Source organism: Gouania willdenowi, chromosome 5 (assembly GCF_900634775.1).
Source record: "Gouania willdenowi chromosome 5, fGouWil2.1, whole genome shotgun sequence".
Lineage (NCBI taxonomy): Eukaryota > Metazoa > Chordata > Actinopteri > Blenniiformes > Gobiesocidae > Gouania > Gouania willdenowi.
The window spans coordinates 7,001,648-7,019,920 of NC_041048.1; the positions used below are offsets into that span (position 1 = coordinate 7,001,648).

The 18,273-nt window shown below is 36.6% G+C and overlaps 1 protein-coding gene across 2 annotated transcripts in view; it reads left to right on the forward strand.

Moving 5' to 3' along the window:
- Window positions 1–3,393: 3,393 nt before the first annotated feature.
- LOC114463452 (plexin-A2-like) overlaps window positions 3,394–18,273 on the forward strand; it is a 123,996-nt gene continuing 109,116 nt past the window's right edge. For both annotated transcript variants that reach the window (XM_028447005.1, XM_028447006.1), the window contains exon 1: window positions 3,394–3,654. The gene's annotated coding sequence lies outside the window, so the exon portion shown is untranslated. The remainder of the gene's footprint in view (window positions 3,655–18,273) is intronic.

Here is an 18,273-nt window from a genome sequence, read left to right on the forward strand (position 1 = left end):
GAAATATATAATTGTGCCGAGCTGTGTAGGGCGGGACATCAAGACGTTCGATTTTGAATTTTCTCTCTCTTTTTTCAGCCTTCCGAAATCAACTTTAATTGGCTTTTTCAAAATCAACATCAAAAAGTTGTCCTAGAGTTTCCATGGATACAGTTGATGGTAACGCATTAGAAAGGAAAAGGAAAAATGGCTGAAAATGGTCAATTGCACCTGCATTACAAAAAAAAATTGCAGAACTAGAAAACTAGGATTTTACTGCCTTATAAAGCAACACACACTTGATATTTCAGTGAGTAATATTTATCATGAAAACAATATGTTAAAAATTGTCGAGCCCGAATATATTTTTTCCCAAATGTGCTCCTCATGAAGATTTCACCCATACAGTATATACAGTTTGCCAACAATCTGTTTAAATAAAAATACATTTTGATGGTATCTTTCTTTCTTTATGTTTAAAACTAAATAGCTTATATATGTGTTATTCAGTGAAACAGCTTTACTGAACAGAAATCATTTAATAATGCATTCATTTCCTCCAGTGTTTTCATTGCTTTTGTGCATTAAAAAAATAAGTCAAAAATGTGCAATTTGGAAAAAGCTGACAAAACACAACAAAAAAACTAACACAGACCAAGTGTCAAGAAAGTCTATAATTATTTTTCAGCATGGTCCTCCTCCTTTTGATGAATGTCTCATTATGAAATGTTGATGATGGATGTGAGCGAGATAAGAGACAAGTGTGCAAATATGATTCTTTTAGCAAAATGTGGAAATCTCATTTTTCTCCCAGTGAAATGGATCGATTTGGCAGGAATGGGTTTTAATGGCTTTTAGTTGTTATTATTCCGTCTGTTGTGACAGCTTGATTGGGCCCACAGTCGTCATTCAATGCTGTGTCATTTGCATGCACCTCCTGTGCTTTGTGTTGTTATGGTAATTTTTCATTAGGTCAATTCTATCAAGCTGCAGTGCTCCAGTCTCAGGTCCTTAATGTCTGTAATAACAGACAGAAGCATTGGAGTATAGTATTATTCCTTTGGACACCCAACAGCTGAATTATTTTAATATGTATTTTATCATTTTAATATGTCACCTTGTGCTCACTAATATGCAAATATAAGTGTGTGTGTGTGTGTGTGTTCAATAGGAAAAACAATAGATCATGGTTTCTTATTTTCTGTATTTTTGTGGACATATTTTTATTTTTTTCGACCTTTGAAGCACTTTGCCAGCGTATGAAAAATGCACTATAAACAAAGGTGATTTTGATTGATTAATTTAGGGTTCCGAACCTTTTTTGAGTCGTGACCCCATTTCCATATCACAAATTTCTGGCGACCCCAGAGACATTATTTCCTCTGGAATTAGATTTTGATCATGTTTGTTATACTGCGTTACAAATACAGAGTAACCAGGATTAGTACATGTTTAGTTATATTTGAGAAAGTAAAAGTATAGAATACTTTTGTTTGAGGTTGTGTGTAGTAAAGTATAACTTTTCAATAATAATAATGATAATAATTGAATGATGATTTAAAAAAATATATAATTTTAATCATTAATTTTTCTTTCAATTAATAGAAATGTCAGGCGACACCATATTAATTCCAGGCGGCCCCACATGGGGTCATGACCCCAAGCTTGAAAAACAATGGATTTATTGACAGATTCAGTAAAGCTGTAGAGTGACAGATTTATCTATCCTCAAATAATTGGACTTACCTTATTCACGTCCCCAGGATGCCCATTGTCTTCAAACATAGATATTGTGTATTATATTTTCTATATACTGTATTACTTACCCAGAGTGTATTTTACGTGTTGAGGAGCTCTTTCTGACTCACCGACGCTGTTAACTTCAACTAATGATCGGCTTTAGAGGCTGATTTACTTTAAGATCTCAGATGAAGGTCACTAAATCTATTGCATTCTAGAAAACACATGGATTTGCCTTGTATACAAAATGTACAATTAATGTTGCTTTACTTTAAATCATTTGGATGCTTTTTTGATTAACTGAAATTGAGACTTTATATGGATGTATATACTGTATATATATGGAAAGCAGAAGTGAAAGTACTGGATTTCAAGTACTCACGTTACTGTAATTGAGTTGCTTTTATGGTGCTCAGTAATTTTACTTAAGTATGTTTTTAAATAAGTAAAGTAATTCAATACATTTCTACACCCAACCTTTACTGAATAAATTACAATATTTCTGTTTTAAAATGATTAACGTGAAGCTACAAAAAATAAATAAATAAATGACCAAACAACAATCAAATACATCACATTATAATAGATCAGATTACACGTAATGCAGCGAGTTTTTTTATGTATGACTTACTTGTACTTGTACTTCAATGAAGTAACAGTACTTCTACTTGAGTCGGATATATCAGTATTCCTTACACCTCTGCTTCTTTTTATAACAATGACTTAAAGTTTTATTTTAGGCAGACACGGTGTATTAATTGGTAGGAATGACTTCAGCAAGGTAATCAGAATCAGAAATACTTTATTTATCACAGGAGGAAATTACTTGTGTTACAGAGGCTCAAGAAAAATGACAAATAAAAAGAATAAACACTAAAGAAACAAAGAAAGAGATACTGTTAATTAGATAGGGATACATACAAGTGGACGCATTGCAGCAGAAAAATAATAATAATAATAATAATAATAATAATAATAATAATAATATACAAATGTGCAAATATGATACAGATATATACAACAATCAAAGCTGTCAGGATACAGTGATGAATTGTACAGTACAAATACATCCTTACCAACTAATAAACCGTAATAAGCCTAAAACAAGTCATTAACATGCTTTGAATAATTTGATGAACTGAAATTGAAACTTGCATTTATGGGAAGCTGTTTGAGCATAAATTTACTTCCCACAAGCATAAGTTATGAGGGCAACAGTTACACCAAACTGCCTGTAGATGGCAGTGTTCCAAAGGGAAGTCGTGTAGGCTGCATGTGTTCATCTGCCTTCAAATCGCATTTGGAAATAAATCTATCGCTTTAAAACACAAAAAATAGATAAAAAGACAATGTTATGACTTCAAAGGTCAGGCATTTGAAAGCCTGACACTGTTAATATTTGCTGTAAAAACCTAACAGCTTATTATGCATATTTCTATGTGAGTACAATACATGAACTATTGCTACTAAATGGTAATGATATTTAATAAAATAAAATATCCTGCAGTGATGATGAGTCCTGAACATGAGCTGAAGTTGTGCCACAGGATGACGCGGAGGAGGAGGAGGAGGAGGTGGTGGTGGTTTGGACGTGAGGTGCAAGTGAACTGATGAGTGACTTCATGGAGAGGAGGAGAGGATGAGAGGAGGAGTGTTCACTCACTCAGAGGAGGAGGAGGAAAGAGAGAGAGAGAGAGAGACAGCCTGTAGCAGGAGAGCATCCATCCAGTCCTGGACGCAGGGAGCATCCATCCACACCTGAGAAGATGCTTTTCTCTGCTCCTCCATCCGTGCGTGGTGACCTCTGCGCGTAAAATACAGCACGCGGCTGCTATTTTTGGACATCCATCCATCCATCCATCCATCCACTGCGTCCAACCCGCTCACTCTCCGGATCTCTGCCTTTTCATCAATGGGTCTCCTTCTCTGCTAAAGGTGAGTATCCTGTCCTTTAGTCCTTTGGTCCTTTGATCCTTTGATCCAAATCAGTGAATAAACGCAGATGATAAAGTTGTGCAGACTTGACTCAGGAACGCACGGTGTTACAATGCGTTTCTGCATGAATTATTATGAAAATAAAGCCTGGTATTTTTCACGTTTTAATCATAATAAAGTAAAACCCTTTTGCTCACCTGTAACAAGCAGTAAATCAGGAATGCAGAATGTTGCTTTTAATACTCTGAACAAGGGGTAATCAACATTTCTGAAACTGTGAGCGACTTCATTCTATAGTCCGAAGAGCTAGAGTTAGAAAAGCACCTCAGTTCTTAAATACTATATTTTCACAGTTTCTCTATAATTAGACAAGATAATAAGAAAAGCTAGAAAGGTATGAAATGTTAAGGTTTCAACATGAAACACTTTATTCACTTCATGTATGCAACTGTTTTATTTTCATTACATTTCATAGATCTTCCTATTTTACTAGTCACTAACAAACAACCTTTAACTAATCGTGAAAAATATGAAATTTATCAATTGTGTCATATTTCACGTAAATCCACCTTGCTTTTATATATATATATATATATATATATATATATATATATATATATATATATATAACATACCACTGATATATCAAGATTCAAGGTATATCGAGTATTCTATTTTGACAATATAGAAAATTACAATATCGCCGATGTAAAATTTCGCTGCTTTCTCTACTTCTCAGAACAGCATTAAAAAGCACAATTAGATGGATTTCTGAGTGCGTCCTAACCCAGACCTTCCACTAAACAAGCCACACTAGATAACTCACTCATACATGCTGTCCTTTAGAGGGGAAAAAGCCAAAAGTGGCCCAAATTGTCCATTTTTTGTTTGGTAATAAATAATAAATGTCCCTGTGTGGTATTTTGCATCAGCAAATATATATATATATATATATATATATATATATATATATATATCCGCACTTTGAAAAAAAAATATTGAGAAATGACTTTTGGTCCGTATCGCCCAGTCGTACTAATTACATCTGTCCAGGAGTTTGAATCCTTGAAAGTAAATCAGATTTTTAGGTGGAGCTCATTGGTGACTATAAGCTGCTGAGGGCACCTCACATGGTCCATGCGGGCTGCCTGGTGCCCGCGGGCCCCGTGTTTGTGACCCTTGATCTCGAGCCTCAGCATCAGCACCAAATCCAAAATGTAAAGGCTGCAGAATTTGCTGAATTTCACTTAACTTGATGCAAAACATTTGCAGATTTTCCCTCCAACTCTCTCTTCTCCTCATGTGGGTTATTTATTCTGGTCAGTGCATCTGATCACTGGTCATCAGGAGAATACCACCAGTGAAGTGTTTTAGCCTGGAGATAGACAGTCCCTCATGCCTGGATGCTCACACGTGTAGCCATGCAGAGCTGGATGTGCCTTTGCCTTTGGCGGAGAGGTGAAGCTGAAGTATTATGGGATGCTGATAAGGCTGGAGGCTGAAGCTTATAGGTTGAGTCCAGAGAACTAAAGCATGCACATTGCTGAGTGTTGCCCCTTAGCACCAAGTGCACCGTTGTTTGAATCTCCATGTGTATGAGTACTGGTGAAATAGCTTGGGTCTCACACCCCCCCCCCCTACTTCTCTCTGAATGGTCTTTCTGCTCTGGCTTATCTGGCTGGCCAGTTGGGCTGTTTTAATTCTTCTGGTCCCTTCAGAGTTGGTAAAGCTTCTCATGGAGGGAGTGAGATTGGCCACATCCGTGTCTTTTGGCTGCTGGCTCGTGCTACTCATGCACTTTGGTATTTTTATCAGTCGTTGTCAGTTAATTTCTGAATTTAAAATCACTCATCGTACTATTTCTTTCCTTTTTCCTTTTGCTGCATTAGCAAGAATAAATTCAATTGAGGTTTGACTCGTGAGGATTTACTGTTTAACTAAAAACACGATCAGACATACTACAACTTCTACAGCAGACATAGGCAACTGGCGGCCCAGCGGCCCACACTGTCTAATTCTGTGTGCCCCCCAAGACAAATCCACCAAAAACTTGTAAATCAACAAATTGGAAGTAATATGAATCACCAACATAATACACAAAATAACTCCAAAAACACACAAAACAACAGCAAAATGCACAGAATGTCAACAAAAATACAAAAAAAGATTCCAAAAATGTACAAAAAAGACTCATAATACACACAAATTACATCAGACACAAAACAACTACCTAAACTTACAAAACAACAATAATAAGAAATAGAAATAACAAAAACACATATAATGACTTATAAAATACACAAATGCAAGCAGACATTCCCAAAATGACAAATAAATACACAAAAATGACTAAAAACTATACAAAAAGACAACTAACAATGACAATAAAACACCCTTTGTTCTTTTCTGTGTTAAGGCTCAGATTCGTCGTTATTCTTAAAACTGGCATGAATGTTGATTATGTGGCCCTTGGATCAGACAATCACATTTTTGTGGCCCCCGCATCTGTGTTATACATACTTACACAAATTAATTTAATGCTCGAACTGGAGACGTGATTGAAGAATTTCTTTATAGTTTGATTTTGTTTACATTTTTTCCAAAGTGATGCAGATTTGATTGTTAAAACAGAAGTAACACTAGTTTTCTCCAGGTGGTTTTAATCCAGCAAATGTGATAAATGTGGACCTATCGTCAAAGCCAAACACAGACCAGTTTGACCTCAGTTAGAAACTAAGACAATATCTAAGCAATAAGTGATACATTTCATTCCCTGTAGGATCCACACTTTCAATTTAATTGAATTATTGACCAACTTGGGGAGATTTTGTGGAATAATTTGAGGGAAATTGTATTGTTTTGGAAAAAATCATAGGTTCTTTTAATAATTTGAGATGAAAAATGTGTGTGACATAAGCATAAGAAAACTGTGAGCCCTGCACATATTGTAGATTTTTATTTAATTTGTGTGTTTGTTGGGGCTGAGATGTCTACAAATTAATTCGTTGGTAATTAAAACAATGATTCATGTTTTCATTCTCATTTATTCTTTTTCCTGCAGGCTGAATTAAATGCTCTAAAGTGCCAGATTTGGCCCCCGGGCCTCGAGTTTGACACGTGTGCTCTAAACCAAACACTGTCTTTGATTTTAGCATTAAGAAGCATTTGGACGTTGCTCTTTTAGCAGCTTTATGAACAGACATTTACTGTAATTACACTGACAATATCTAGATTTAAGCTGTCAGATTTATTTACAGTATTATATATATTTTCTTGCATATAGACTGGGGATCATAATGCACTTTGCACAATAAGGCTGAACCTTTAGTCACATATAAAACAAAGTCCTAAGAATACAGGATTTGGTATCAAGGCTGCAATTTCATTGACAAAGGTTTATTATGGGTAGTGCAAAGGTTACCATGGCTACCCCACACCATGGTGATTAGATGCTTAAGATTTGAAAGTATTGGACTCTCTGTGTGTAGTTTTAACTGGTCTTTACTTCTGGTAAACTGGTGATCTATAGTACAAAGAAGTAAGTTAGGCTGATTGAAAGTGTGAATGAATGGTGAGTATAATGAATCCAGTGAAATGTGTCCTGAGAGCCCATTTCTATGGTTCTCAAACAGTTTTATTAACTCAGAAAGCATGCAGTTTGAAGAAAGCGACAAACAAAAAAACATTAAAAGAATTGAAACCGTCTGAGAAGCAAGAAAGACTTGACTTTAAATTTAAAGCTGCTGTAGACGATAATATTTTATCAGATAGAGATGTAGTGCAGGCCTCAAAGGTCAATAAATCAAAGATCATTTGCTTAAAAAAAGATTAAAAAGGTTGAAATTGCTGCTCGATCTCCACCATAAACTCTGCAATGTTTCACGCTTTGCATTGTGGGAAGTGTAGTCCCATAGATGGCAAAGAAACACACAAAAAAATCACTGTAAGAATGAAGTAAAAACCCTTCTATGTGTTAAAAACAGTTTTAAGAGTAAAGCAAAATTAAATTTATTTGCACTTATAAATACATTTTTCTAAATGGGCAAGAGAATTCAGCCTTTACAATATATAAAACGATAAAGTAATAAAATTTTCTGGTTCAATAAATCAGTGTAAAAAATTGGACTGATTTCTTCTTGATCATTGGATGTTTCTGAAGGATAAACCCTTGTTACTTCTATACTTTTGACATTATTTGTAGTTGCTATTTTGAGAATTGAAGTGCTGTTTCATCATTTTGGAGTTGTTTGACCCGAAAGGCAAAGCCAGAGCTAATGTAGGAGAATTAATTTAGAACATCTGTTATTTTCCTCCAAGAACAAGGAGTTAAGTGTTATGAATGAGACACTTTAAGTTAGAATATATATTTAAATGCAAATAGAAGCAGCATTATAGCAAAAACAATGACTGACACTGTTTTCTTGGTTTCCTCTGAATAAGACAATGCACGATGTGGGTCAGGGGCAGAGGCCACACACACACACACACACACACACACACACACACACACACACACACACACACACACACACACACACACACACACACACACACACACACACACACACACACACACACACACACACACACACACACACACACACTACAGTAGTACAGCGAGTGAATTAGTGTATGTAACACAATTACACGGTGTGTGGGTGCACAACCGTCTACTGCTAATACTTGAAACTGAAGAACGAGCAACCCCCCCCCTCCGCTCCAACCTCCAAGCTGCAACCCTCTCTACCTCCTCACCCCCCCATCACCACACACATCCGTTACCCAGGGAGACGCTGATTAAACACGACTGGTCAGACGCCACAGCCTGGGGTTAAAAAAAAAAAGAAGTAGCATTGTGTGTTTATTGTGCATGCATGTGTGTGCGCAGAGGTGTCTCTGCATGTATATGTTGCAGGGTTGGGGTCTCATTTTTCAATTAAGTTTTCAATTACAATTACAGTGACTAGTAATTGAGAATTGAATTGTAATTTTATTTGCAATTGGAAAAAAATACCAAAGTTCAAATTCAATTAATCATAATTGAATAATTACTGAGCCTGAAATACAGTGAATAATCCCATAAAACGTAATCGTTCTCTTGTGTTAGCTTTCTGTTAGCATCTCTAATGATAGCAGGTCAGTTTTGACCCATGTCTTAAATCAGCTGTAATATACATACAAAATATTATCCATCATCTAATTTGTTTCCTTGTTGGGGTTCCTTATCAATGAAAATATTAGTATTCATATATTTGGTGTGGGTGTCTGAGCCTTTTTTGTCAGTACAAAACCTTGATTCCGTACTGAGATTCTCTTACAATCTCAGTACGTGATTGCTACGTACTGATTATATGATTGTCATGATCAGATTTATATGAATACAACAGCTTATTATTGTACAGTTACATTAGGCAAGGCAAGGCAAGGCAAATTTATTTGTATAGCGCATTTCATACACAAGGCAACTCAATGTGCTTTACATGATAAAACATTCAATTGTTTAAAATCAATAAGAACATTTAAAATCATCAGTAAAATCAATTAAAATCATCAACAAACACATTACATCAACAACATGACCAAAAATTTCTCTCTCAATCATACGCAGTAGAGAAAAAAAGTGCATTTAACTTTGATTTATAAATGTTCACATTGGATGCTGACTTCAGCTCTGTTAGGTTAACTGTTATTTATTGAATTTTATTATCATCATGTTTTTTTGGAGAATAAACTATTGCTATTTGTATTGAGAATGTTGCATGAGACACTATTACTTTGCTGAAGTTGTTGACTGAGATTGTCACTAACTCAGCACAGCGGAACTAGCAAAGATTCATTTTTCGGTAGTGCGCATGCTCAATCGATCTCAGTACGAGGTAAACTCAGACCGTGACACTGGGCTACCGGACTCAAAATGGCGCTCACTTTGTTCATCTTGCTCTTGTTGTTGTGTACACTAGTTAAAATCGCTATTCCTCTGTTATTCAAGAACAGATTGGGCTGAAATTTGGTAGATATAATCTATGGATGGCTACGCATCGATGCTCAAAGCCTGATGTTTGATTTGGGGCCCAAGGGGGCCAAAAGTCGATTTCTCATATATTTGCAACTCAAATATTACGACGGTTGGTGCTACCGAATCATTGGCACATACCAATATTTAAATGGGGCCCGTTACCCTGTACGTGTCACGGGGGCCTCGTGTGTCCCATTTTTCAGCTGACTGCTCCTCCGTTAGTTCTTATTAGATCAGAATGCAGTATCCCTTTTTCTTTTTTAAATGGGCCCGGGGCCACACCCCCCATTTCCGGTAATTTCTAAATTAATGGGAACATAGTCATGTGACTTATCATTTTAAAGGTAATTCAACGTAGATTATGATAATGCCTTGCACAATTCAATTAGGTAATTTAATTTGGTAATTTTCAATAAAGTTGTTTTCTCATTTATTTGTGAGTCAAATATTGCGACAGTTGATGGTACCGAATCATTGACACATACCAATATTATATGAGTAGATGTCAACAGCCTCTAGGGGGACCTTTTTGAAAGGGGGGGTACCAGCCCACCTACTTTCCCCATAATTTTGAAATTTATCGGCACATAGTCGTGTGATATATTGTTTCAAAGGCAATTCAACATAAATTACGATTTCACGTCGAACAATTTACTTAGTGGAATCGAGTAATTTCACTGAATTCTCGAGAACATGGTATGTGCTATTCGGCGCGAGCCGTAGTTCAGCAGAACTTGTTTTAAATGGTAAAATGATCCTCAAGAGTCAATCGAACTGACAGGTTGTGGGAAAAGTTGATATGAAACATTTTTTATTAATTATTAACTACCGTACATGTGCAAGCCATAGAACTGTAACGTGGTTCCACAGGTTTGCATTTATTTCAATGGTAATAGACAGTTTTTATATAATTTCCATGACGATTACAATTACAAAGTAAATTATCTGAACTCAATTATACTTTAATTACGATTAGCAGCAGATTTTTTTTTATTGCATATATAATTACATCATAAATGTAATTAATTAACAATTACATGATTACAATTATAATTGACCCCAACTATGATATATAGTATAAACTGGAAGGACAAAGACGATAGTAAGCACAAAAACAGAGACACTGCAGAGCATGAAGAAGAGCTGATGTAATGCAGCTATTCCTTTGTCCTTTTTATTCCCATTTCAATCTTCACGCCTTCACTCGTGTCAGGATGTAATGGAGGACCTCAGGGAGGTGGACCTACAGGTGGAGGAGAGAAAACTTACAGAAGAGAGCAGAAGGATGTTGTAATAAATGAGGAAATGTCCCGTAGGCAGAGACCCACAGTCAGGGATACAGAGAGAATTACGTTGGTAATAAAAAGTGGAAGTGAGAAGTGACGAGGAGGAGGAAGAAGAAGAAGAAGAAGTGCAGAGTGCGCTCACCTGGCAGATGGAAGCTTTGGCAGCACTCAGCATGCACCGATGGCGCTCCAGCAATATGGTGCATTGCCTCCAGATTGTCAGGCTGTTGTTGATACAAACAGTGCAATAACGGTGCTCATGTGTGTGATTGTGTGTTTTTTGTCTTTTTTTTTTTTTTTTTTTTACTTCCTGAAATATGGGTTGAGATTTGTGCCACGAGAAACTGAATTTGAATGGTTGGTATTGAATTTGAAAGTAACAACTTCAAATTTAATTTACTGTTTTGAAACTGCCTACTGTTTTTGGGGGCTGCCCAATGCTAGACCAAGGGTCGCCACTTCCCGGTGTGTGGGCTAAATGATATACAGTATACTGCAGGCTTCAAAGCAGCAGATACTACAAAGTGAATAAGTTGGATATAAAACCAGTGCGTCTCTCACCCATCCTCATCTCTGGCTCACAGTGATTTGTCAGCAGTAAATGTAGCAGCTGTCCCTTCTGCATTGTCTCTCCTTTGATCATAATCATCTACGCCAGGTTACCTCCAACCAATGAAGCCATCTGGGCAAAGAGGATGGAAGTCAAGGAAGCATGTACCGGGTTCTTTGATTTCTGTGTGTGTGTGTGTGTGTGTGTGTGTGTGTGTGTGTGTGTGTGTGTGGAGGGGAGGGCATTGGGATTCACAGCTACATGTGTTTGCACTACATCACTCAGACCTCTCATGTGTGGTCCATTTCACGGCAAAAGCTATCATATAAGTGAAGATCCTGAAGGGACTGATTTAATCACATACTTTATATATCATTTATACGTGGAAGTGAAAACCAGAGCATATTAATGTTAATATTCGTCTTTTTCTCACCTAAAATCTGTTGCCCACTTAAGCTCATTCTGGTCCGTATTTGGTCCCTGAACTAAGATGAGTTTTAAGCCCCTGCAATAGAGCGTCAGTGTCCCCACATCTGTAAGATAATCCATTGCCAAAGCTGGAGAATTGCTTTGTTTTACAGAAACAAGTAGAGTCAATTCAGAGAAATAAAGGGAAAGGGAAACTCAAAATGTGAGAAATGAATGACCTCTGAGAGCTGTTGTATTTGAAGCACCAGGTCTGGTAGTTATTGGACAAAATAAAAGACATTTCTCTTAAAAGCTGTAGTGTCAAGGCTGGGAAAAAGAAGTCTATAGTTCCAACATCCATTTCCTTTTTTCTTTAGCAGTTCTGTTAATGGACAAGACCTTCCCCTCTCACAAACAGCCACAAAGGCTACAGCTCACTCTGTGTATTGCAATGATTGCTGAATTATAGAAGACCCTCTATTGCACTTCAACTGCATTGGTTTTCATCACAGTGCTGGAGGTCACTCTGACTCTACCCTTCCACGTTCATCATATATGCAACAACAGGGCGTCAGCATTTGGGATGAAGCCATCTTGAGGTCACCATTACCCAGAGAAAGACCCCATAGCAAGATTTATGGACCAAGAGACAGAGCTAGCAAGAAGACAGGGGAAGGGGAAAGACCTGCCATGGGTAAAAGGAACCATGGCAGGCTTCGACACATCGACAGCTATTCCAGAACGAGTTGTGTATGTGCATGTATAATGCATACAATCTGAGATAATGGCTTGCATAGCAGAGAAAGGGCTGACTGTGTTGTGGTGACATGTTGGAATAGGTCCCCTATGTCACATTGGCTTGTGCTTGGGTTCGTAGCAGCATCCTGCAGTTATTAGAAGGCTAGGGTGTTGCAATGACGTATAGTGCAGTTTTATGGCTCCCCACAGACACGCTCTGCTACTCTACCATCAAGATTAGTGGCCGACTTGAGAGCCCTAAAGCCCACAATGTCTTTGCTGACCATATGAAGTAAAAAAGAAGTGAGGGAGAAAGGAAAAGTCAATTGTGGTTTATTATGATTGATATATTAATTAATGCAGAAAACAAATTACGTGTCAAGTGAGAAATTGCAACACAACCAAGAAAGTTTGAAAGGGTTTGTAAAGAGTGTAACAACTACTAATTAGTGATGCACCAAAACGCTCTGTGTCTCCAAGAACATGTTTGGATAATAAATCAAGCTAAGAAGCTGATTTTTATGAAGAACTTCAATGCACTTTGTGTTTTAATGAGAGAACATATTTAATTTGACTTTCTTTCAGAAGCTCAGTCAGTTACAGGCCTGTACAACATTGTTCACTGTATGAGTGGGATCAAATTAAACTATTTATTTTGTTTTGTGCATTGTTGGAATGTCAGTGCTAAAGATATTTTCTTATATTTAATTGATTTATTCTTTGAAGCATTAATATCATAAATGCACAAATAATTTGCATAATAATTTATTTCCATGTTTTGGTTTTCAGTTGGTTTTACCATTTGCGGTTTTCGGTTTCAGCCAAGAATTTTCATTTCGGTGCATCCCTAGTACTAATCTTCTTTTTTTTTAATACTAATCTAACTACTGGTTGGATTTTTCTTGCACACTTTTTTCCTATTTTTTTAAGAATATTGCTAAAACAGGTGCGGTCATGACTTACTGTAGTGTCACTGGATGAAAGTCAACAATTTATTAACAATTTACATTATTTAATTCAGTTAAAGAGGAACTAAACCCCAAAACTCTTTTTCTGCTGAAAACAAATGTATTTGGTATGAAGTAGTGCTATTGATTGATCATGGTCGTCATTACGTCATTGGACCATCTTGCGTCACAAGGACGGTTAGCCCCGCCCCTCCTATAAGAACCATCACATGTGGTCTTTGCAATGTGTGGGAGTACGATGGACAGAGAGAATTATGAATATGTAATAGGGGTGTGCATTACCATGAATTTGACGATATGATTCACGATTTGCACGTGTCACGATACAATATATCTTGATACCAAACAATTTGAATGATCAAAATGCCCATGTTTTGTGGAGTTTACAGCTGCTCTAATCGTTCCAACCGAGAAAAGGAAAAGAGATTTTATAGAGTACCGAAGATTGTCGTTCACAAAGGTGAGGAATGTGGAAAGCTCACAGAACAATGCTGTAAATAGTGGATTTTAAACCTACATCTACGGTTGGGTAGAGCAGAGTCTGCTGATGTCCATGTCTGTAGCGACCACTTCGTCAGAGGTATGTTAGCGAGCTAACTTTGTTTTTGTGGCTGTATTTATATAGCATTAGGTTGTCGTTAAATGCTTACTTACTAAGTAATGATTATTAAGTTACCGGTAATCTAATATGGACTTCATTTAGACTTTTTAGGCTGCCCTGCCCCCTGCTCCTTCTTTCTTTCACTCCTGCACATTGTGCACAGTAAAAGCTGAACACCCAAATGCTATTTCACTACATGTCATAAAGTACTATTCAGCAGTAGTAGTAGTAGTAGTAGTAGTAGTAGTAGTATATATGTATGTGACAAACAAACCTCTTGTATCCTTAGCTGTCAGGCTAACGTCGTGGTTAAGATGTTTTGCATGTTTGTTTACATTATAGCCGTTACTGCTAGCTGTTAGCATCTTAACACATAAAATAATATAAGAACAAACACTCAGCCTGGCGAAGACCAAACGGTAATCATAGTGGAGCCGTTTGGTACCAAGGTTGTGGACCCACCCACTCACAAAAAAACTATATTCCTCCATACTTTTAAAGGCTTTATCTGCTGTTTGGTGTAGTAGAATGTCTGAAGAACCAGATTGTTTACAATATCAACAGCATCGATAATCAGCAAATATTTAGGTTCTCTCGAAAACTCACTCATCTTCATGAGATACGGCTCACGCCCCAACATATTTGTTCATTAATTGTTTGTATCTTTGTCTTGAAACTGGATCTAAATCAGTAAAATACAGACTCTCTACAACCGTTTCCTCCATTTTTACTTCCCGCCCTCTGTCTGAAATCGCGCCTCCTTCGCGCGTCACGTGACTGGAACCCAGCTATTCAAGTACCAATATCAAAAACAAGTGGTATGTTCACTGACACCTAGCGACTGGGTGTTAACATGCTATGCATACTTTTGCACAATTAAATGTTTTTTTTTTTGTTAAAAAAGATGATTAAAAAGTAGATTTTGACATTTTTTGGATAGATAATCACGCAGTGAAATATTGCGATACATTGCCCAGTCAATTTTTTCTTACGCTCTTGGTATGCTAAGCTAGTTAGCTTAGCATAAATTGTTCTTTGGAGATTTTAAAGTATAGACTGGGTGTGTCTTAACTACTCCAGGAACCACGCCCGTAATTAAGACATTTTTTTAATTTCCACCTTGTGGCAGGTCAGCCAAGACCAGAGGTTTAGTTACTGTTACTGTTTATATAAGCATTTAATTTAGAATTCAGTTTAGACAAAAGCCAGTCCAATAAAAAAATCACTCCATATCCTGAATAAAAAAGTATAGTTTTGAGTTAATCGTAAATAAATGCTTGGTTGAACATAGAAAGGCAATACATACAATGAAATAGTCCATAAGTCGTAACTCTAATGTCCATTAGTGGAGATATAAAAGCTGTCAGCTAAACTGAAGTACTTAGATCACCCTATAATGTATCTGATTATCTGATTATAAGCTTCTTCTTAATGGATTTGTCACTTCTTCAATCGTGACCTTGTTTGTAGTATTTCAGAATCAAGGTGAGATGGTATTATTTTGGAGTCTTTTGACCCTGAAGGCTACAACGGAGCATTGTAGGTGAAGTAATTTAGAACATCCGTCTTTGTCATTTTCACTGTGGAGCAAGAAGTTAAGTGTTATCTCCGACTTCAGCAGCGATTAATGAGCCACTGTATGAGAGATAGAAAAAGAAAGAAGCACATCACTGAGCCATAGCAAAAAAAAACATGGTTTGACTTTAATGACCACAAAGTCCTTCCCTGACATTGAATCTGGATAATGAAAGGATGAAGAAAGTGAATAATAAAGAGTGGACAGTGAGTGCTCTCATCACTTAGGGTACTTCAACTGGAAAAAAAAAATAATGAACTTACAATATTTATTCAGATTTTATGAAGACATCATTAAGGCTAATTTACACAGAAGCTAAAAGCACATTACCTCAATTTTTCAATTTGATTAATGTTGTTATTTTACCATGCATCAAAGGTTATTGTGGGATATGATAAACAATCCTTTGGAAACACACACAATAATATTTACATATTAGTTATAAATGCAGTGCCTTTGATTTTACGTGATTGCACAAAACTTAAATTTTTCTTACACAGAAAAATCAAACCCATAGGGGATAGCTACTCATTTACCTATTGTATTGTGTAAATACAAAAATTGTTCTCAACGTGTGAGTCGGGGACCAAAATTGGGTCACGCAATCATTTTCAGTAAGTCGCAGGTAAAAAGAAATAAAAAGCTATAAATCTTGTGCATGGCTCATAATCGTAAAGAGTAACTAAACCCTAAAACCCCCAAATATGAGCATGAAGTACAGTAGTCCCTCGTTTATCACGGGGGTTACGTTCTAAAATTAATCCGCAATAAGGGAAATCCATGTAGTAGTCTGCTTTATTTTTTACTATTATTATACATGTTTTAAGGATGTAAAACCACTCACCACACACTTTATTCACTTTTCTCAGACAGGAATGAACATTTATCTCTTGTTAAAACATAAACTTGTTTTCAAACGTACAGCACTTCAGGGTCACACTGCTAGCGATCAGACATTGATGCCGAACGCATTCAGAGTCGCAATTAGATAATTTTCCAAAATCGATCAGCCCTAATTTACACACTATTTTTATCCATCCATCCATCCATCCATTTTCATACCCGCTTATTCCCGTTTAACAGGGTCGCGGGGGTCTGCCGGTGCCAATATAGGGCTCTCATAGGGCGCTGGGCGGGGGTACACCCTGGACAGGGCGCCAGTCCATCACAGGGCAACACAGACACAGACAACCATTCACTCTCATTCACTCCTATGGGCAATTTAGAGACTCCAATCAACCTTACAGTCATGTTTTTGGATTGTGGGAGGAAGCCGGAGGAAACCCACGCAGCACAGGGAGAACATGCAAACTCCACACAGAAAGGACCAAAGTCCACCCCAGGGCTTGAACCCAGGACCTTCTTGCTGTGAGGCGGACGTGCTAACCACTAAGCCACCGTGCGCCACTACACTGTTTTTATTTTATTTATTTAATTTTTTTTACCAGAAAATGAGTGACCAAAAGTCTATAAAGTGTTACAATAATAATAATAATAATAATAATGTCGAAGTCTGACGATAATCCTGTTCAAAATCTCTCGCTATGTGTTACAGTTGGACCAGTGATCATGTTATCCAGTAAATGAATGCAGAGCTTCATCTGAAGTGTTGTGATGGACAAGCGGTTCACATTATTTTGACGACATTCAAATTTGAAAAGGCACTAGTACAAATACAGCTTTAGCTGTTGGTTTAGTTTAAAAGCCCATAAAATCATCTAAACAGGGAAAGAAGATGAAGCCAAAAAGAAATGGAAAGGTTTAACATGACGCAGAAATGGATAAATCCTGGAAGAGAATTTGGGAAATTATGAAACAGTAAATCTTAGCCCCAACGATCCGAAATATAACAAGAACTTAATTGTTATTAAAAAAGAAAATGACAGAGAACCTGACATGTAATAACTGGTCAATAATGTAACAAATAATGCTGAGTCTGAAATTAAACTAAAATGTTTTGATTAAATTCAAAATGTTACAACTGGCCAATAATATAGAGGTATAGAGTACTGATATTTCCCACTCAAGTAGAAGTACTGTTACATAATTAAAATTATACTCAAGTACAAGTAAGTCATACATAAAATACTCAAGTACAATAAAAAATAGCTTAATTAAATATTACTCAAAGTACAAGTTATTAGTTACTTTCACCCCCCACGTTTATTTTTAGTAATACATCTTGCCACTGTTCCCTTGCATACAGTAAACATCTCATGTATAAACTTAAAAATGAAAAGATCAAATCTTGTACAATTTGAATTCATTATTTTTCCACAAAGGCATCTGTAGAAAAAAAAATGTTGCTCAAAATGTACTTTTCTTTTAAAAATTAAATAACACCAAAGAATTCACTTCAAAATAAAACAAATTATCAGGCTCTAAATATAGCTACATTTATGAACTCTAAAACTGAGAAAATAACCTCAATTTAATGCTGTTTTGGTGCGGTGCATTATGTTTAATCTGATTGGTC